This window comes from Schistocerca piceifrons, chromosome 3 (genome assembly GCF_021461385.2).
Source record: "Schistocerca piceifrons isolate TAMUIC-IGC-003096 chromosome 3, iqSchPice1.1, whole genome shotgun sequence".
In the NCBI taxonomy this organism is placed as follows: domain Eukaryota; kingdom Metazoa; phylum Arthropoda; class Insecta; order Orthoptera; family Acrididae; genus Schistocerca; species Schistocerca piceifrons.
The window spans coordinates 713,781,117-713,803,158 of NC_060140.1; positions in this window are offsets into that span (position 1 = coordinate 713,781,117).

The following is a 22,042-nucleotide window of genomic DNA, read 5'->3' on the forward strand; positions in this document are numbered from 1 at the left end:
TTTTCTTTCTCCTGATAATGACATCCTCTTGAGTAGTCCCCGCCCGGAGATCCGAATGGGGGACTATTTTACCTCCGGAATATTTTACCCAAGAAGACGCCATCATCATGTAATCATACAGTAAAGCTGCATGCCCTCGGGAGAATTACGGCTGTAGTTTCCCCTTGCTTTCAGCCGTTCGCAGTACCAGCACAGCAAGGCCATTTTGGTTATTGTTACAAGGCCAGATCAGTCAATCATCCAGACTGTTGCCCTTGCAACTACTGAAAAGGCTGCTGCCCCTCTTCAGGAACCACACGTTTGTCTGGCCTCTCAACCGATACCCCTCCGTTGTGGTTGCACCTACGGTACGGCTATCTGTATCGCTGAGGCACGCAAGCCTCCCCACCAACGGCAAGGTCCATGGTTCATGGGGGGGGCTTAGCTGTTAGGGACAGTATAATGTCGGCACCATTGTTGGTGCATCCTGATTTCAGCCAATCATTTTATCTCTGAACAGATGCCTTGGATTATGGCCTTGGGGCCCAGTTGTATCCAGAAACACGATTGGGTGGTATAGTTGAACACAACACAAACCCATGGCATTTGCAAGCCATACGTTCACACGTACTGAAAAAAATTAATGCATAATTGAAAAAGAGACATTAGCAGTAGTATGTACATTTAAAAAGTTTAAACACCTATTACCAGGAGACGAGACCATTGTCTGTAGTGATCACACATTACTGATGCTGCACTCAAAACATAAGTTGCTACACAATAGGCTCACTAGGTAGATGTTGTTCTTGCAGGAATTCAATTTTTCTATAAGTTTTGTCAAAAGCAATGAAAATGTCGTACTGAATGTATTGCCCTGGCTTCCAACATACGGTCACAAGAAGATGTCAGGGAATGTGGCACTTTTGCAATATGTTTTATGAAAACAAAACAGTTCAGATAGGGATGTTACAAATTTCTGTCATAACTTGTGAATAGAACAACATGAAGGTCAAGCACTGCTGTAACATATTCAGTGGTTAGAAATGAGAGTGATGAGTTAAACACTAAATAGAAACATCACAGAGGTATGCTGTTCCACAAAAATCTATTCGAGTAACTGGTTGCTTTGTATTCTATTCAGCCACTTTGAATTAAGTTCATGATATATATATATATATATATTACATTAAAACTATGCACTGATGAATTTGAGGAGTGAGTTCGGGTTGAATACACCAAACAACACCCATTTAGCAGTAGTTCATTTATCCACCTAAACACATTCAAGGCTCGCATAGAACTGAACATGGTTGAACAGCCCAAAGACAAGGCTCAGCATCTGAAGACGATGCTCAGAGTCCAAAGACAAACGCATATCGATGCTGGTGTTGACCTCACTGGCGCCACATAAGGCCCCCCCCTGCAGTACGGAGTACTCTTGAGAGGCCGGGGGGAGGGGGTGACTAAGGCATTGGCAGGAGGGGTGGTCTGCGGGAGCCAGACCATGGTCAGCTCGACAGCGTCATCAGGGAACTGTGTGGGTAGATGTCATGAAGGAAGGTTTGGCCACCGAACCTGGAAGTCGTTTAAGCGAGCCGGGCGTCATACTGGGCGTGCTGGTCGTGCGGCGACAGGTAGGCCGGCAGTTTGTGGGTGGAATGGAGCAACGACAACGATGTCTCCGGTGGCATGGCAAACACACAAAGCATGTCCAGGTCAACATCGGGCAGGAGGGGAACACATTTCACCAGGTGGTAGGGAATGGTGGAGGTTGTGTCATGAGCACTGGATGAAGAGAAACACACGACGAACAGTGTATAATCGCACAGTTTTATTGAAATGTTGTGGATTATGTCTGGGGGGACAGGCACAAACACCTCGAGCTAGGGCACATTCAAGATGAGGGGGGGGGGGGGCGTGAGAAACCTCGACAGGGTGAGGCAGGCAATGGTGGAGAGGTCAAAGGGACCAGGGAAGGGCCTGGCGGCGAGGGCATGATCATAGGTAAGCTCGACATGGGGAACATGTGGTCACTCGACGGAGTGTGTGAGACCGGCATAGAGGGCGAGGTCGGAGGTGAGCTCGAAGATTGGAGCTGGAAGTCACTCGATCAAGTGTGTAAGTCCGACGTGGAGGGAGTGGTTGGTCCATCGTGAGCCACGACAGTGAGTGGCATGGTCATGGCCTGAAGGGGGGTAGAAGAAAGCTCGACATGAGTAGGCTTAAGTCTGTTGAGAGAGCCTGTAACAGCTGAGTCTTTTATCTGGATATCATAGGTGTTGGATGAGCGCCGGAGAACTCGGTACGGTCCGGTATATGGAGGTTGGAGGGGAGCATGGACAGTGTCATCTTGGAGCATGACGTACTTGCAATTGTCCAGAGATTTCAGGACGTGAACCTTAGGGCAGGAATGGCTGGCAGGCAGAGGGATATGGAGGTTGATGAAGTGGCGTCTGACGCTGTCCATGAAGGAAGGTAAGTCAGACTGAGGGAGAGAAGCGGAAGGGCTCACAAGTTCGCCAGGAAGAACAATGTTCTGGCCGTATACGAACTCGGCTATTGTGCCTTTGAGGTCTTCCTTATAGATCGCATGAATGCCGAGTAACACAAGGGGAAGGGCCTCCGTCCATAGAGAGCCATGGCATCGAAAAGCCACCTTGAAAGTGTGGTGCCAGTGCTCTAATAGCCCGTTTCTTTGCAGGTGATATGCTGTGGTATGGATGCGTCGGATGATGCAAATGTTACAAATCTCGTTGAACAAGGCCGACTCAAATTGTCTCCCCTAGTCAGTCGTGATGATGGCTGGACATCCGAAATGTGATACCCATGACTTGACGAAAGCTCGAGCAACCGTTTCTGCCGTAATATTGGGGAGGGGGACAGCCTCTACCCAGCGAGTTGTTCGGTCGATAGATGAGACAACATAATGAAAGGCGTTAGAGGGGGAGAGAGGGCTGACAATGCCAATATGAATATGCGGGAAACGCCCAGGAGGGATCGAAAAGGCGCCAAGGAGGGGTGAAGTGTGCTTGTGTACTTTTCAGCGTTGGCACACGATGCAGGAGTGTGCCCATTGCTGGCAGTTCTTGTTGACATTTCTCCATGCAAAGCGTTCCGCTACGAGGTGGGTGGACTCACAAACACCGGGGTGGGCTAAATTATCCAATGCATTGAAGACAGCTTGATTGAGCGTGGTTGGGATGAGGGGGCATAATGTGCCCGTACTGTCGTCGCACCAGATCTCACCAGAAATGTCAGGGAGGGTGGTGCGGACGAAGTGTAGTGAAGAAGTAGAGTGTGAAATCAGGTTTTGTGTTTCCTCGTTGGCGGGTAGGATGTTAGGCAGTTCAGAAAGGTCTAACAGCGAATGGATGGCGTCGACTCGTGAAAGGAAATCAGTAGCTATTTTGTCAGCACCCTTTATGTGTCTGACATCGATGGTGAACTGAGATATGAAGTCCATGTATCTGAAGCAGCGAGAAGGCGGGTCAGCTGGCGGGTTTGTAATGGCCGCAGCCAGGGGTTTGTGGTCTGTTAACACATAAAAAGGATGTCCCTCAATGTCAGTCTTAAAATGCTTGATCGCTTCGTAGACCGCGGAATATTTCCGTTGTGCATTGGTGAACTTGCATGAGAAGAACTGCAGAGGCGAAGTTTGGCCGTCGATCGTCTGGCTAAGGACAGTGCCGATGGCAGTATCGCTTGTGTCTGTGGTGATCAAAAGCTGCGCATTGAGATGAGGATGCATGATGGTGCAGGCCTCGGCAAGAAGATTTTTGAGGGCAGTGAAAGAGTCAGTCATAGCAGGGGTCCATGGAACGGGCTGAGATCCAGAAGTATTGGTGCCTGCCAAGGCATCCGTCAATGGAGTCTGAATCTCCGCAGCCCAAGGTAGATGTCAACGATAATAATTAACCGTCCCCAGAATGCATCGAAGCTCTTTGAATAACAAGGGTCAAGGTAGTTTTAGTATTGTTTGTACTTTCTCAGGGGGCGGTGAAATGCCGTCGGCAGAGACCCGAAAACCAAGAAAGTGACAGTGGGTTGATGTAGCTGCAATTTGTCCTGGTTGGTCTCGATGCCTGCTGCCGTGAGAGTGTTCATAACAGTTTGCACATGTCAAATGTTGTCCTCGACGGAGGGCCAGCCGAAGTGGCCGCGCGGTTCTGGCGCTGCAGTCTGGAACCGCGAGACCGCTACGGTCGCAGGTTCGAATCCTGCCTCGGGCATGGATGTGTGTGATGTCCTTAGGTTAGTTAGGTTTAACTAGTTCTAAGTTCTAGGGGACTAATGACCTAAGCAGTTGAGTCCCACAGTGCTCAGAGCCATTTTTCCTCGATGGAGGAGCTGAACACAAGAATGTCATCAAGATATGCAAAGTAGAACTTTAGGTCAAATAGCACTTCGTTGATGAAGCGTTGCCAGGTCTGGGTTGCATTTTTCAGACGGAAGGGCATGAATCAAAACTGAAATAACCCAACCGGGGTGGTGGTTGCTGTCTTTCTTGGGTATCATATGTATGGGCGTGGACCAGCTACTGGCAGAGGGTTCAATGACGTCGGAGCTTAGTAGTTCAGAGATATGATTTTTAAGGTGAGAGAGGCGCTCGGGACAAAGTCAATGTGGTTTACTGGAGATCAGGGAACCTAGTGTGAGGCGAAGCATGTGAGCCATGCCGTTGGTGACGACGGAAATGTTGCCGGCGGCGCGGGAGGCGGTTTGTTTACAATGTGTGGTGGGCGGGGCAGGCGAGGCGTGGTCGTGGTGTTCGGAGCCACTCATCGGATCTGACAGGAGCTGAGGCGGCAAAGTGTCCCAGGAGTCAACGCCACAAGATGGCTGCCGGCCCAAAGCAGTGGCACCATGGTCAGGTGAACTCGGTAGAGCTCGTGAGCCGTTAGTGAGTCCATTGTCCGAGGGCGCAGCCTGTGACAGCACGGTCACGGGCGAAACGCTTGGCGTGAGTGCTCTGTTTGTGTTGTCAGTGGTGGTCGCATGGCGGTGCGCAGGAGCCGAAGTTGCATAGTTTGAGGTGCTGTCCGTGAGGGACAGGGTAGGAGCCTTCAGTTCGGGAACACGTGACGCTCGTCGCGCATGCGCACTGAAGTCTGGCCGAGTGTCAAACTTTGCCATGTTAGGAGGGTGTGGCCATGCGGAACTGTCAGTACATGTTATGGAAGTCTTGACAGTGCAGTTGTGAGGGGTAGCGGGAGGTAAACACATGGAGGCTCGATTGCTGGGACTGCAAGCAGATTCGGCACACTTACTGACCTTGCTTTGTCCTTGCTGTAGTGTCTGTAATTCCTTTGCTGCATCGGAGAGCTGGAGCTGTGTTTCGTGGAGCCAGCGGGAGAGCTCGAAGTTTTCCTTGCATAGGCGATCGACGTTTTCGAGCTCAACAAGGCACATGTGCGTGGTTTCTTGTAACGTCATCGACAGAGATGAGCATGTAAGGATGAGATGAGCCCGGACTGATGTGTCACTGGAGGGTTTGCTCGACGGAGCACAGGGGAAGTGAGTCTTGGATGGATGATGAAACACGGTGTTTTGCACTAGGTCTGGTGAAAGTTTGTGGTGTTACAAGAAGTCAATGCCTAGTATAGGTCCGTCAATTTCACACACTGAAAAAGTCAACTCGAGTTTGCCGTTTGCAGAGAGTGAGATGACATGGGAAGTTGAACCCAAGCATTGTAGTTTAGTTGAATTCACGGCTTGCCGTGAAGTATGATGAGGGTGGATGTTCGACGACACTAAGGACGTAGGCAGCAGCGAAACATTGGCGTGTGTGTCCACTAGGAAAAGGTATCCCAACGAAATGTCTTTAATGTAAAGTCGTCTGCAATTATCCAGTCATTTCCAGACAGAATGGAGCACTGGGAGGTGCCTGTCATGTTGTGCACAGGAGGCGGCACCTGGACCTACCTGCGATTGGCGTTTGGGAAGTAGCAGGGTAGTCTGCAGTTACGTGCCGCCTCACCAAACCGTGTGTGGAATTAACAGTATGGGTAGTGCAGTTGCATTTCCTGTGGGAAGTTCGTTGCCAGAGGCGGTGGCCGAGGTTCGGTGGCCGCAGCAGGTTCGGTTGCAGGAGGCGGTGTGACCGTAGGCGGAGCTGGTGACATCCCAGTTGCTTGTTTACTGCTTCCCGGAGGAAGCGGAACAGTCGGCACAGTATGGCCCCGGCCGCGTCCGGCCGCAGGACGATGAGCCTGAACCTGAGACTTATCAGGTAGGCAGTGGCTGGCGAAATGGAGCAGTGATGCATCTTGTAGCTTGTCAGCAATTGTCAATCTTTGCTTGACAGGTTCAGGAGGCCTTTGAGCCAGAGCAAAGCTGATGTGAAGAGATAGTTTATCTGACCAGATGTCGAGGAGAGCTGTGTCAGAGAATACATCGGTGCTGACCAGGTCACGTAGCCATCTCCAGACCTGGGAAGGTTTGTCGTTGCCTAGTTGCTCGACGTGGAACACTTGCCGTATTGCTGCCTCAGTTGAGTGTGCAAGCCAACGTAGAACTGTCTTTTTGGCTAGAGTGTACTGGGTAGATGAGTCTGGGGCGTCGACCAGGTCAGCAATCAAGTCCTCCTGGTCGTGCAGGTGAGTGATGAGGCACAGAAACCTGGTTGACTCGTCGAGTTTGTAATGGTCGAACACTTCGCCCACAGTTTTGAACCAGGTTGTTGTGTTGCTCTGTCGGATTAAACAGCGGCAGCACCAGTAAGTGTTGTAGAATGTTCAGAAGGACAGGTTAAGGTGAGTTCGTCGGGGCACTGCCTGAATCGAGCTGTTGTTGCTGTAGTATTCCAGGAGAGTCTGCCTCCAGGGGATGTGGCAACAATGGCTGTTCGGGTGGCAGCATGAAGGATTGTTGTGGATTGTGGATGAGCGCGATCTGTCACGACATGGAAGGCCGACGTGGGTGAGATGCTGTAATGTGTCGATTGCAGTTGTGGAAGCTCAACTCGTTTCAGGTGTGTTTGGATTGACGCATCGCAGAAGACCGACACGGATGATGCACCGAGATTTGACGAGAACAGTAGCGGAAGCTTGACTGGAGCTGGCGCGGGGGTGACAGGTGAGAAAAAGTTCAGAGTTTGAGAAAGTGTGTTAGTCCGCTAGTCCATGGAAAGCTCGACATATGATCAGAGCTGGGGCCACCTGTATTGCAGGGAGGCTGCGGACGTGTGGGCTGTCCAGAAGCACAGTGTGGGAAATGATGTCGAACGTGGAACACAATGTGTGAATGTTCACTGTTCATACTCACTCCACTCAAAACGGTGTGTGGATAAGGTGAATGTCGTGGCACAAAACACTGAGGTGTAGCAGTGGGACGGAGGTGGAGGTCAGGCACAGATAACAAGTTATTGTTCCTGTTGCAGGTCAAGGTATCGAAGTAGGATGGCATGTGCTGATGCTGGACCGAGGCAGGCGTGGGCGTGGTCGGATGCTGAGGAGGTAGACCTGTGAACAAAGCAATTCCGGCCACGTGGCAAGTATTCGCGTGGGACTGCACAGATTGCGGCATGGCAAATCGTTGTCCTGGTGGTAGTAGGTTGTCCAACGAAGCATTTGCAGAAATTGGCATTGGTCCCGCACTGCACGGAGATCCGTAAGAGGTAACTGCACAGTCGATGAGGGAGGGCACATGTGGCAGGAACAAAGGTGTTTGGTAGCCGGAGTCATGCGCTCTCATAAACTTACTTATTGTTGCAGGCTCGAAAACGTCCAGCGAAATTGGCGGAATCATTGATTAAGAGGCATCGTGTTGCAGTCCTGGCGGGTGTACATCGCCGGCAACATGATGCATGTTGATCACAAAATCCAGCATTAGGCGCTGGGCTGAAGTCATTGTTCGAATGCTGTGTCGATGTAATACATGCGAAAATAACTGATGTGGAGGTCATGGACACACTAAAACAGCGAAACGGAAGACGTTACAACTTGGGGTCACCAGTGAGGAGCGAGTTTGGATTGGTTACACCAAAAAACACCCATTTAGCAGTAGTTCATTTATTCATCTAAACAAGTGCAAGGCTCGCAAAGAACTGAACATGGCGGAACAGCCCAAAGACAAGGCTCAGCGTCCAAAGACAATGTTCAGAGTCCAAAGACGAATGCATATCGATGCTGGTGTCGACCTCATCGGTGCCACAAGTTAAAAAAAATTACAGGAGTATGAGACATGTCAAGGTGAAAATACAGAGGATGAAACTGTACACTTTCCTTCATCCCATATACCCAATGAGTTACAGAATTTAGTAGAGTGGACTTCAATGGTCCACTGCCCTGGGGACAGTGAGGTATGATGTTCATTTTTGTCATCCTTGAAAGCTGGTCAGAATTATTTAAACTGTATTCATTGAGAATAATCATTACCCATAGCGTCATACTGAAGCTGAGGGATCATTATTTAAAGCACCTAGGGAGACTAAAACATCTGTTGTCAGATAATGGTACACAATGTACAACAAGGCAATTTAAGGAGTTCCTAGAATGGGAAAACATCCAACATAGTTAAGTCCCATCAGATTTCACACACACATCTAACATATCCCTGTACCACCCGCACGCTAACCTCACTGAATGTGTGATGCGGGAATTAGGAAAGTTATGGGGATTGTATTGTGCCAGTAAACACTCCAAGTGGATTGAGTTGGTGACTGATTTTGAAAGAATACTGAACAAACTCCCCTGTTTGGTTACCAAGGAAGCACACTTAGAGATTTTAGGTGAGCAAATCAAAGGTGAACCTTTGTTAAAATATATTGACTGGCCTGAAGAGAATGTGTGAATTACTCAAGAGGGGACTGATGGCCTCAGATGTTAAGTCCCATAGTGCTCAGAGCCATCTGAATTACTCAAGTATCACAGTCAAATATCAAATGACATTAATTAAAGAATGTCATGGAAGAGAAAAAAGATGAGAAAGGAGTGCCCCAGTAATGTATAAATTTGGGGGACTTTATATTAGTAAAGAAGCATAGTAGAATTTCACTGGGTGAAGGACTAACGTCTAAGTTTTAGCATTGCTATGAAGGACTGTATGTAACAACATGTATACTGCACTCAAAAGCAACTGTGTTATCTGACCTGATTACAAGGAAATAAAAGGGGTGTTTAACATTCAGGATTTAAAAGGCCTTTTTAGTCAGTGAGCTATAGATTCTCTGTATTATGTGCAGACTTAAGGCACAGTGGTATTCAACGAAACCCCACGGACATTTCTTTGGTTTGAGAGTATGATGTCAATTAAAGGCAAGAGAGTACTCAATGGTAGTCCATATGCAAATAAGTCAAGAGATGAATTGTGGAAATTAAATAGTAATCAAGTGATGAACTGTAATCGATGCTGAATAGGATGCCAAACCATGAGATAACTGATAAAGGAGATTTAAGTTTTAACATTGCAGTTGCTGCTAAATATAGTTGTTAAGAGTCCAGTGGGTTGTTCTACGATATGAAATTTCTAGATTTTTTCTTTGTTGCATAAATGGGCAATATTACTTAAATATTGGTATTAAATGGTGCACATGAAGAAGCTTTTAGTGGAGAGGAAGGTATAATCTAAGCCAAACCATCAGGAATGATATCATCTGGCTTCTACCTGCCTGTATGGCATAGTTCAGTCTTCATGGATAGAATAATAATGGTGATAAATGTGATTAACACAAGAGACTCATTGGTTGTATGAGTGTATGTGAGTATGCACTAGAACAGTGAGAATGTGATGAAATAACTTTGCATCTAAGAACAAGTATGATTGTATTAGTGCAGTTGGGTACTTGAGGAGGAATCAGCATATACAGTAGTGGCTGTGCTACACAAACAGTGGTTTTATGAAAGGATAGTTTCTAAGTAGTAATGCAACATTTTATCTGGGTAAGAAGACACAGTGGAATAAGCATGCATTATGAATAAATAAATAGTAATTAAGTAAGTTATGGGATACCCACAGTTACTATCAACTTGTATGTGAGCAAACACGATCACGTAATCCTTGAGGGGTAACAGATGTAAGCGTGCAAATGTGCAAAATGTGCTTGGTGGTCAATGGGAGTTGGTGATATGCCACTGCTGAATTGAGATTGCTAGATCATTTGAACTGCAGATGACTAGATTTAAGTAATAATAATATAATGAAAAGAATAGTTACTACTCACCATATAGTGGAGATGCTGAGTCACAGAAAGGCACAACAAAAAGACTGTCGGAAAATTAGTTTTCAGCCAACAGGACCTTGTCAAAAATAGACAACATACACGCACTACGCAAACACAACTTATACACACATGACCACAGTCTCTGGCAGTTGGATCTAGACTGCAAGCAGCAGAGCATTATGGGAGAGGCAACCGGATGGTGGTAAGGAGGGGGCTGGGGTGGGAAGGGGTAGGGATAGCAGGGTAGGGGTGGGGGATGGTAAAGGGCTGCTGGCAACATGAGAGGCCACCAACAAACTGTGGCCAAGAAACAACTGGACCACTCTATTGCTGAGCAGGCCACCCAGCATGATGTCCTTCATTTCAATGACTGCTTCATAGTCTGTATCATCTGGATCCTTCCCACCTAGTCATTGTCCTTACCCATCTAACCCCTTTCCTGTTCTCATTCCAGCACTACACATCCCTCCATTTCACCAGTGCACACAGTGTTTTTACTTCTCTCCTTTTCCACTACCCCCTCCCTCTCCTCTCTTCCCCCACTCTCCATCTAACATGCTGACTGTACCTAGCTGCCCAACCCTTTCTCCACCTCATTCCTACACCCCTACCTTGCTATCCCTCCTCCTCACTGCCCCAGCCTTCTCTTTAACCCCCAACTGGTTGCCTCTCCCATCATGCCCTACTGCTTACAGCCTGGCTTCAGATGCCAGAGTCTGTGGTCATGTGTGTGTGAGTTGTGTTTGCGTGATTGTACGTATGTGTGTTGTATGCTGTCTATTTTTGACAAAGGCCTTGCTGGCTGAAAACTAACTTTCTGACAGTGTTTTTGTTGTGCTTTTCTGCGACTCGGCATCTTTGCTATATGGTGAGTAGCAACTATCCTTTTCATTATATTGTTACATTCTGTCTGGGATTTTCCATTGTTTAAGTAATAATAGTTATGGGTAAAAGAAAATAAAGTTCTGTTCGGGTTGGTGTGGTGATTTATGGTGGAGATATTCTGGGGGCACTGGACAGCTGCTCATGTCATCAAAGCAGGCAGGGGCTCAGAGACTGCAGAGCAGAGGGGCATGCCGTGGAGCTCCATCCATGGTGAAGATCCATGATAATGGGAATCAGTAATGAGGGAGATCTATGTATATCACAGAACCGAATTTGACTCAGAGCCATAATGAGAGTCTGTTTGTGTACTAGTTTTGTATGAAGTTATTGTCAATTGGAAGTTAAACCAATTTGTGATTGGGATAATAAACCCTGTTTGTGAACCTACCAGCACATTACTTCACTATGGTAGTATTTCGCAGGAAAAGTCTAGTGGAAGATAGGGCCCCTCCGAAGTGTATAAGATCACTTCAGGAGGGAGAGAACCCTCACAAGTGACTTTCAGGGATGACAGCTACAGTGCAGTGCTATCACGCAAGATACTGTTTGTTAAAATCACGTGAAGCATCTAAAAGTTGTTAATAAAGAGGTTCACTGTGTAAATTTTTAGGCACTGTAAAATATTAACTTCAGTAGTATTAAAGATATTGAAAATGTTGTGTCATTGGATGCACCCCATTTATCGAAAAATCACAGATGTATTCATATTTGCATTAATATTTGAGATGTATTCAGATTTGCATTTATGTTTGACTGTGATTTACTGTCAAATTCCAAAAATCTGTGAAAATCCATCTTTCAGCCTGTCTGGCATTCCCACATTGCTGGAGCATAGCCGGCCATGTTAAGTGACTGATGCATTGTCCAAATTCCCCGTAATGGATTTTCCACAGTTCTGGCCAAGCCTTCATACCAACATGTGGCCTCACCAACAGTCACTGCAGCTGGACTGGCCGTGGTGCTTTGGTGACCCTGGGACTGTCCCAAGCTGCTGCTGCTCGTGCTGCTCATGCATACGCTGCACAGTACCCTCAAATGTGCCATCACAATAAAAATGTTTTTCGTCACCTGGGGCAAGGCCTTTGAGAAACCAGCACTCTTCATCCATAGGTAATGGACAGAGGCTGTCAAAGGGACAATACTCCACAGACAGAGGACACAGTTCTTGAAACAGTTCACCAATCACCTCAGTGACGTACCTATGATATTGTAAGTCAGTTCCAGGTATCTAGAAGACTAGTTCTTGAAGTGTTGCAGAATGAAGGACTGCATTCATATCATTACACATTAACTCAATACCAGTGGTCAGAAGACCACATTTTATAAGCACAGATTTGTGAATAGCTTTTGCACCAAGTAAAAGATAACAAACACTTTATAAATAATGTAATATGGACTGACGAATTTAGCTTAACTCATGAAGGTATTTGCATCCTCCACAACAGCCATTATTGGTCAGAACACAACCCATGTCACCCATAAACGTAGCCTTCAGGCACACTTTAGCATAAACCTGTGGCCTGGAATCATGGGAGGAGTGCTTTTGGGTCCATACTTGTTGTCGGAGAGGTTGAATATGCCCCAGTATTGTATGTTTCTTTGCAATACTCTGCCTGACAGATTAGAAAACGGTCCACTTGGTGTACGGTGAGAGCTAAGGCCATTTTTCTTTTTTTTTTCTTTTTTTTTCAAAAATATTTGAAAAGGATTTTTTTCAAGTGTCATCTTAAGCATTTGACTCCAAATAGTATATTGCCCAAAGTCACAGTTTGGGTTCCTTAAGGGTTCAGAGATAGAGAAGGCTATTTACACTGTAGCGGTTCCACCTGCTTTTATTTCTTCATTTGTTTGTCCTCGGTGTCGACATACTGTATCGCTATACTGGCTGGAAAATGGGGTTTGTAATTTGGACACTGACTACTATAAATAATGTAGCTGTCATATGCACAGGTGCATTGCACAGACTTTTACTTTCACTTTTCACAAACCCCCACCCCCTCCCCCATATACACATTTATATGGCCAGTGCACTATTGTTAAACTTTCCATAAGATTCATTAATAGTTTGCAGGTGAACCAGCTACAATAGTTTTCTGTTGAACATCTACGAGCAGTAAAAACATAACCACACAGTTCACAGTCCTTCAAATAAATTGAACAGTCACTGTCATTGCATTAACACATGGTCTCTTGGTGTAATACTTATTTCACTGTTAAACTGATACATTCCAAGCAACACAGGTTCCTCATCTGAAACTTGGCCATGGACTGACTGTCTCATGACCAAAAACCAGGCCCTTGCATATCCTCACAATAATAGGTAGTGAAACTTCACATTGTTTGAAGTTAAATTTACAGAAATTATAATTAAAACTTAACTCAGCAAATTAACTAAATACATCGAAAAATTGCTTCTTTTTAACAGTTTCTTCTACTGCAAGAGTTAGGCCGAATTATTTGTTTAAATAATAGTTATGAAAACAATACTTTTGACAAAACTGTTAATTACTTTGGAATTAATGAAGGACTGGTTTTACTAACATGTTTACGAAGAGAGCCAAATAGATACTTAAAGATTACTAGCATTTCATCTTTCAAATGTTTATAATTAGTACAGAATTTATATTTGTTTATATGTCAACAATAGAATTTAAGTTACAAAACAATTACTGTTTTCACCCTATAAGGAAAAATAAAATAAATTAGAAAAACAATTACATACATAAAACTAAGCAGAAAATTAGATCTGGTATTACATTCTTTAAAACTGAGGGCCAACCTTTTTCTTTTATGAAAATGTAGATTATATTCATGTATGCTAATGGTAAATAGTTAAAAGTAACAAAATGAATTTAAGGAGGCAGTTGGCAAAACGAGAGGGGAATTAAAATTATCCCAGCTTGCTTCGTCACAACATATACAGTGAGAATGTACGTAATTCATTAGATAACAAGTCTTACCGAACTAACAGGAGACAAAGGGTGTCATTTCAAAATACTTGTGGAGAAAGCAATCAGTCTTCATCTGATTGTGAATTAATTAAATGTGGTGTTCCTCAAGGTTCCATCTAGGGTCCATGCCTTTTCGTGTGTACATTATTGACCTCTCAACTGTTACATTGCCAGACCCAATGTTTGTTGTGTTTGCGGGGTACAAACATTGCAATAAATAGCAAGTCAAGTACAGATTTAGAAATGGCTGCTATAATCAAATTTCACTGACATTAATAAATGGTTTAAAGCTAATCCACTGTCATTAAGCTTTGAAAAGAGCCAGTGTATGCAGTTCAGAACCTGTAAGAGATTTCCTTCCAGCATGTGAATAACATATGATAACATACAGATCAAAGAGGTTGGCAGTGTTAAATTTATGGGATTACAACTCATAATAAATTCACTTGGGAATGGCATGCCACAGAAGTGTTGAAGTGCCTAAACAAGTCTGTATTTGCAATGAGACTGATGTCAGATGTAGGAAATATAAACATAAAAAAGCTTGCATACTTTACTTATGTTTGTTCAATTATATCATATGGGATCATATTCTAAGGTAACTCGTCAAACCAAGCAAATGTTTTCAGCATGCAGAAGTGTGTAATTAGACTCATTTGTAGTGTAAAGACAAGAATATTGTGTAGAAACATGTTCAAGGAACCTGGTATTTAACCACTGCTTCTCAGTGTATTTATTCCTTAATGAAATTTGTTGCAAGTAATATGTCTCTATTTCCAACCAGTAGCTCAACACATAATATCAATACTAGCAATAAGAACAATCTACATAAAGACCTAAAATCACTTATCTTCTTCCAAAAAGGGGTCTAATATTCAGGAATACGCATTTGCAATAAGTTGCCAGCAACCATTAAAAACTTGGTTTCAGATAAGGCACAGTTTAAACAGAGTTTGAAAGGCTTTTTGATAGGCAACTCCTTTTACTCTATAGATGAATATCTTAACAGGGACTCTTAGACCAACTTAAGTAAAAATGACTGTTAGATTTAAATTTTGGACAGCACTTGGTCACAATAGTTAAGATTAGGTATTTTGTGTATGATAAATTTGTTAAAAGTGCGTAACTATGTTTCATTCTGACAGTGTATTAATTCTGTAGATATTAGCAGTTCCAGTTTGATGTAATGTGTTCAAATACTTTGACATCTGATCAGGATAGTGAGTATTATATTCAAATGTTTTATGTTATGCTTTCTGACTTGTTCTGCACACATTAGAATCATCTCATTTTTGGGTCTATGGAGCAAAAACAGAATTTAATCGAAACTAATTGGAATGATGATGCACTGCCCCACTTCTGAATCAATGCCACCACACCTCTGAATCAAAGCGCAGAACTATTTAAATGAAGTGTTTCCAGGGAAATGGCTTGGTTGTGGAGTTACAATATCTGGCCTCGACATTCCCCAGATCTTAAATTCACTAGATTTTTATTTGTGGGAGCACTTAAAGGAACAAATTTGTAGTACTCCACCCATGGATGTACATGACCTGATAGCTCGTGTGCATGCCACTTCAGCAATGGTGGATACAGGTGTTTTGCATAGGGTCCGGCAAAGTACAATCCAGCGAGTGATAAAGTGTTTGCAAATGCAAGGCGGTTACATTGAATATCTCTAAAGTGAACATTGCACGCATGTGTACGTACCGACTGTGTGAAGATAAGCCTTGATGTCAAACATGCTGAATGGAATTATTGTGCTAATGTAGTCTCCCTATTGTATTTTTTGTACCCTATTAGATACAGATGATGTTACTGTATCCACTATTATGTATGGCTGTCTTTAATTGTATCATTGATGAAATAAAGTGATCATTTACACCTAGTAGAAGTTCACATTATGTCTTAATGTTTAAATAAAGGCAACAGTAACAGAAAGAAATACACAAGATTCTGCATTATGGAAGTGTAAATTGGGTAAATTTGATGCTTATCTGAAAAAAAAGTTTGCAAATTGACATGAACATTGGTGAGTCTGCATATCTATCTCTCATGGCATTGCCTTGTCTTGCTAAGCTAATGGGACAACTCCAGCAAATCACAGAGTTCGCACGGCCTCTTCTTGGCCACACTGCATACAGTTAAAGCTTTGCTAGAGTCTTGTTTTTCAAATTGCATTTCTGCTAAACCTATTTGTGGGACTAGATTTTGCTAGATACACTTTTATCTTGAGTTGGGATGGGGAATCTCATGCTGACCAAGCATTCTTTCCTTCACCCTGTATATACGTGTAATTACACACTGATTGACACAAAATACAGTCACATAACAGCTAGATTGTTTATGGACAAAACTAGAACATACCCTACCTGCAGGCTTTAATTGTGTAATTCAGGTCAGTATTGCTAAAACTTGTTTATTTGCAATTTGTTCAAATTTATTAATATTATTGTATTTACAAAATGCTCTCTATTGATACAGCATATCAGTATGCATAAACTGATGTGTATATCTAAGTATGGCTAGTATAATTTGAATGATGGGCATTGTCAAAAAGCTTCACTGTACAAGCCGGGAGGGATAAGAAAAAAGACAGTGGCCATGAAAAATGGATCATCGCTCAAGTGCTGTCACACACAACTGATCTGTAGTTAATTCTGGAAATGGTACATCACACAGCTTTGATTATGAGGGCTGTAAATACAGTGGTGGTAAAATAGTCCAGACATTTACAAGATGCACAAATAGGTACAAGAGCAGTCAGGCTGCAATGCTGTTGATGTGTAGTGCGCATTTGAGAGGCATCCAGCTGGGGTTTTGTTGCTGGCGCTGAAGTGAAGACCGTCAACTTCACCACTCCAAAAGGTGATCAATGTATATGGATTAAAACTGAAGCTGCCAATACCAAAACAACCATCAGAATGTTATTGAGGATTATGTGAAGCTTGTGGCAAGAATGAATTACTGTATAGGACAGTTGCGCAATGGGGTCAAGGTGTATCATGCAAGATGGAATGAGATTGCTGAGTTGCATCCCACAGGTTGGCTGTCCGTTTATCAACATCAGACTGACATCGTGAGTGGTCTCATTTCCATAGCCCATTGATGGACTACCTGGTAACTATCCATAGAGATAGAGATTTGTCTCAGTTATCAAATGATGTGGTACATAGTGACAATATGTCTTAAGGGGGGATGTAATGGATTTTGGTCAAAAAAATAGATTTTTCAAAAATATTATTTTCCTTATCTACACAGTTTAATCTATGTTGTGTGTGAATGTTATCATGATAGCAGCTTTAGAAATGCCCTTAAATTGTTAAACTGATTAACTCTGCACTAGTGGCCACTCCCACCTTTTCCGACATGTGGGAAAGTGCTTGCTTCAGCAGAAATTTTGTAAGCCTGAAGGCTCTTTTCTTTCGATGTCTTTGGCTGACCTGTATATCTCTGGCTGAGATCTATATCATTGCCTGAAAACTTCCTTGCATGTGTTTGATTTACATTTTGATAATACTAACACATAGTAGTAGGTGGAAGGTTGAATTTGCAAACATTTATGTGGAAGTCAAGATTTGTGCATAACGGGTGGTGGAAAAACTGTGTTTAGGAAACAGAGGTTTCATGGAAATCGGTTTACAGCAAAATAGAGGAAGGAGCTCGAAATGAAGATCATAAGCTCTCCGCTTCAGCATTGAAACTTGGGACAGGAGAATTGTACAGGTGAATGAATGATGTTGATATGGATTCTACTGGATTCAGACTTATTGATTGAGAGCTTCTCTGCCAGGCTATAAAGACATTTTCATGTTCATGTGTTAGCTGTAAAAATACAGAATGCATGATTGTTGTTGACAAAAGAAAGAGTGGGAATAGCTTGTGATTTTAAATTTATTTGTAATTTGTGTGGCTATGAATTTTCATTTTCCTCCTCCAAAAAGACTGACACTGGTACCTGTGAAAGCAATTTTAGGCTAGCATATGCTCTGAGATGCCTTGGACAGGGCAGGAAAGGGGGTAATTTATTGTGTGGTTTTCTGAACATGTCTCCACATTGTGCAATGTTTGAAAAAATTAATAAAGAAATGTGTGATGCTGTATGCAGTATTGCCAAAATTTTTATGAGGAAAGCAGTGGAGGAATTTGTGGAAATAAACCAAAAAGAAATAGATCCTGGGGTAGATATTCATGACAGTGAATCTTCTACAAGTGTTAACTGACCTGTGTGTGTCTGTAGTTGGGACCTGGATGAAAAGGGGTCACACATCTCTGTATCGAGTTGCATCTGTTATTGGTATTGACTCATGTAAAGTTTTCGATGTAGAATTTATGTCTAAATACTGCCACCAGCGTGCAACAAGGAAAATGTCTAACAATGAAGACAGTGAGAAACTCTGGCAAGAGAAGCATGCATTAGCATGCCCTAAAAATTATAGTGGCTCAAGTGGAGGCATTGAGGCTGCTGCAGTTGTGAGGATGTTCTCCAAATCTGAGGGCCAGTGTGGTATTAGATATAGTAAATACCTTAGTGATGGGGACTCCTCTTCAGTCAAAGCTGTAACAGGTAAATTCCATACAGTACAACAATAGAAAAGTTGGAATGTTTTGGCTACATCCAAAAGAGGCTTGGTGGTAGGCTTCATTGCTTGCTGAAACAGAAGAACGGTGAATACTTGAAGATGGAAAACCACTAGGCAGAAAAGACAGGCTTACTCTGAAAGAAATTGATTCTCTTCAGTTATTTTATGGGAGAGAGAGGAGGAAAAACACACACAATTTAGAGGCAATGAGGCGTGTTGTGTGGACAATTTTTTTCCGCAAACTATCCACTAACCGAACACCAATGCACAGTCTGTGTCTGAAAGACAATTGGTGTAAGTTCAACAACAGAAATGAGATGTATTCACATAACCACTCATTACCAGAACCTGTTATGTATGCAATTAAGCCCACATTCAGGTTTCTTGCAAACCCTGATTTATTGAGGAAGTGTGTTCACGGAAAGACACAAAATGCAAATGAAGGCATCAATAATTCAATTTGGGTTAGATGCTCAGAAAGGACATTCTGTGGACTTGAAATACTCAAAATAGGTGTCTATAATGCAGTTTTATGTTACAATAACGGAAATAATGGCAGAATTGAAGTGCTGAAGAGATTTGGTATAGATTCTGGTGTGTCTGCAACAAAAGCATTTTACACCATCGACGAGAGCAGGGTCAAGAAAGCTAACAATCAGTGTCTTACCTGCAAATAGAGGCCAGACAGATTCAAAGAGGAGAGAAGACAAACCTGGATGATGAGGTGTATTAGTATGGAGGCTTTTAAAATTGAGGTAAGCTTATTACTTGTAGAATTATGAGAAGAAAATCTTTGAACCTCATTTTCTCAAAGTATATGTGCTAATGCTATGAAATTTTCAGGAACTGTTCACTATGTGTTGCTGTCTCCTTGGAACTAAAAAATATGAGATCCTGCAATTACATTCTGATTTTTAGATGATTATATGTAGAAAAAAAAGTTAATTTTGGATGCGCAAAATTAAAAACTCTGTTAGTAATACAATTTGTACTATGAATTAATAACTGTAGTTCAGTGGTCTTATAACCTTCTCAGCACACTACAGTAAAATTTTCAGATCAATTGCATGATTAGAATTTGAGTTATGGCTTTTTATAAAAAAGACAATAAAAAATTAAAAATTCAAATTTCTGGCAAAATATTAATCCAGCATATTTTATTATATTTTTCTGTTAAAACACAGCTCTTTTGCTTTACACATGCAAAATTTTAGATCTGTACATTGATAAATATGGCCGTAATGATTTTTGAAATAAATGTTTATATTTTCTGTTACATCCTCCCTTAACATGAGGAAAATAATGTCCTGTTGGATTCCACATCAACTCAATCGTGCCACCAATGTACACTGGCTGGTATCCGCTTACACAGATATCACAGTAAAGGAGACATAGTTCTGCAATTATTGTCACCAGTGATGAGACACTACAGGCTTGAATTAAAGGGTCAGTCGAATGAAAGGCACCACTAGGTTCATCATGTCCACAGACAGGAACCCAGTTGGATGAAGCTTATGCTTATAGTGCTGTATGATAATGTAGGTGTTATTCTTATGAATGCTGTGCCAGAGGGATAAACTGTCAAACATGGTTACTAATGCCAATTTCTGGAGTGACATCTGCATTTGCTATGCTGTGCAAAAATCCATGTTCATTGCAAGACAATCACCGTATCATGTTGCTTGACAACACACATTGCCATATTGCAAACAGTTTCAAGCTCGTATTGCAATGTGGCATTGTAATGTTGTAGGACACCCTCCATAATCATCAGATGAGAGTCCTTGTGACTTTGACCTTTTACTGAAGTTGAGGGAACCCCTTCGAGAGAGTCATTGTCTTGATGTGGTACCTGTACTCCACGCAGTAGAATGCTCCTTTGCCGACAGTCACTATTGGTATGACAGAATTAGTCATTCAATTGTTGTCGATAATTGTAGCATATATCTGTGAATGTGCATGTGAAAGTATGTTAATGTGCTTTCTAAATAAATATGTCAGGTGACGGACATAAATTAGAAGTGCTTAACAAGCACTTGAGGGGAATTATTTATTGTGTGTTAAATTTTTTAGATGTGTATCTGAAAGTGGGACTCCTATTGTTGACATTTCGAAGACACAAGAACAGACTGCAGAAGCATGTGGTGTCAGCAAGAGAACTGTACAGCAAATTGTAAATGAAATTTAAGAGCTGTTGAAACATCATGAAACGTTTGTGTCTCCTGACAAATATTAAAATCACAAGAATCTTATAACAGAACTGAACAGTTCCAGCAAGCATGTTTTAAGACACTATGTGTTTGAAATACATATAAATTGTGAATATTTGATGTCATCAAAACATGTTACATCTATGCATGATAAAATTACCCTCAAAGATGGTGCTTCATCAATGCAAAAAATTTCAAAATACTGTGTTGATTTTAAATATGTTAAAAGTAATGATGATGAAAAATTTGTAGTGGGAAGAAGTGACATAACTGCAGCATGAGCCACATTCCTGAGGAAGATGTATGAAATAGGGGGAGGAGGTAGTTCAACAGTGTATTACCTTGATGAAACATGGGTGAATCAGAATCATTCCACGAAAACCTGATTGAAAATGAGTTGTGGTACTGGTGGTTTCATAGTTCCCATAGGAATTGGTTTTCACATAATTATTTTCCGCTGGCTCTTCTTCTGATTTTGTTGCTGAGAGAAAACTTGTATTTAGTTGTCAGAAAAACAGCATTGTTTATCGTTCAGGCATAAAACCTGTCACTTTTAAGAACTGCTTCACTGTGCAGATTTTGTCACACCTTGATCTGAAGTCAGTTGTTGCAGTGAACAATGACAGTTATTATTGAGCTTCATGGAGAAAACATCAGGAAAGCAGATAGTGTGCCAGAGTATAAACCAGACCAGTGCTGAACTCTCGCAGCTCATTATTTTAAACAAGCCACATGAGAAAACATATTAACTTTATCAACTTGCACATGAATCTGATCTGAGCATTTACCACCATCCAACCATCAGTGTAATCTGGTCCGATCAATTTGGGCACAGGTAGCAGAAAAGAAAAAAATGTTCAAGATAGCTGACACTTAATCACTTGTGCATGAAGTAGTAGAAAACATTTCAGCTTCATTGTGGGCTGTCTGTGTGTGGTGTGCTGAAAAGTTGCAGGGAGAGGGCTTTTACAGAGAAATGAAAATGGTTATAAGGCTTGAACTTTTCATCGTAAATTTACAATCAGTGGTTTAGACTCAGAAGCAGGGATGATGATATTACGATTTAGACTCTGGAACAAAGTAAGGTAATAAGAGTTCCAGCTTTTAAAGACTCATGGTTATTAAAAGAAAATGTTTTTGTTTGTCAAAATATCAATTGCATAAATAATACATAAGAACTTCATAGCCTTTATTGGTTGGGAGTTTGTAGACTACGATTTCTCTCATGTAGACGACTGATTGAAATCTTTTGTTATTCTCCCCATGTATCTGAAC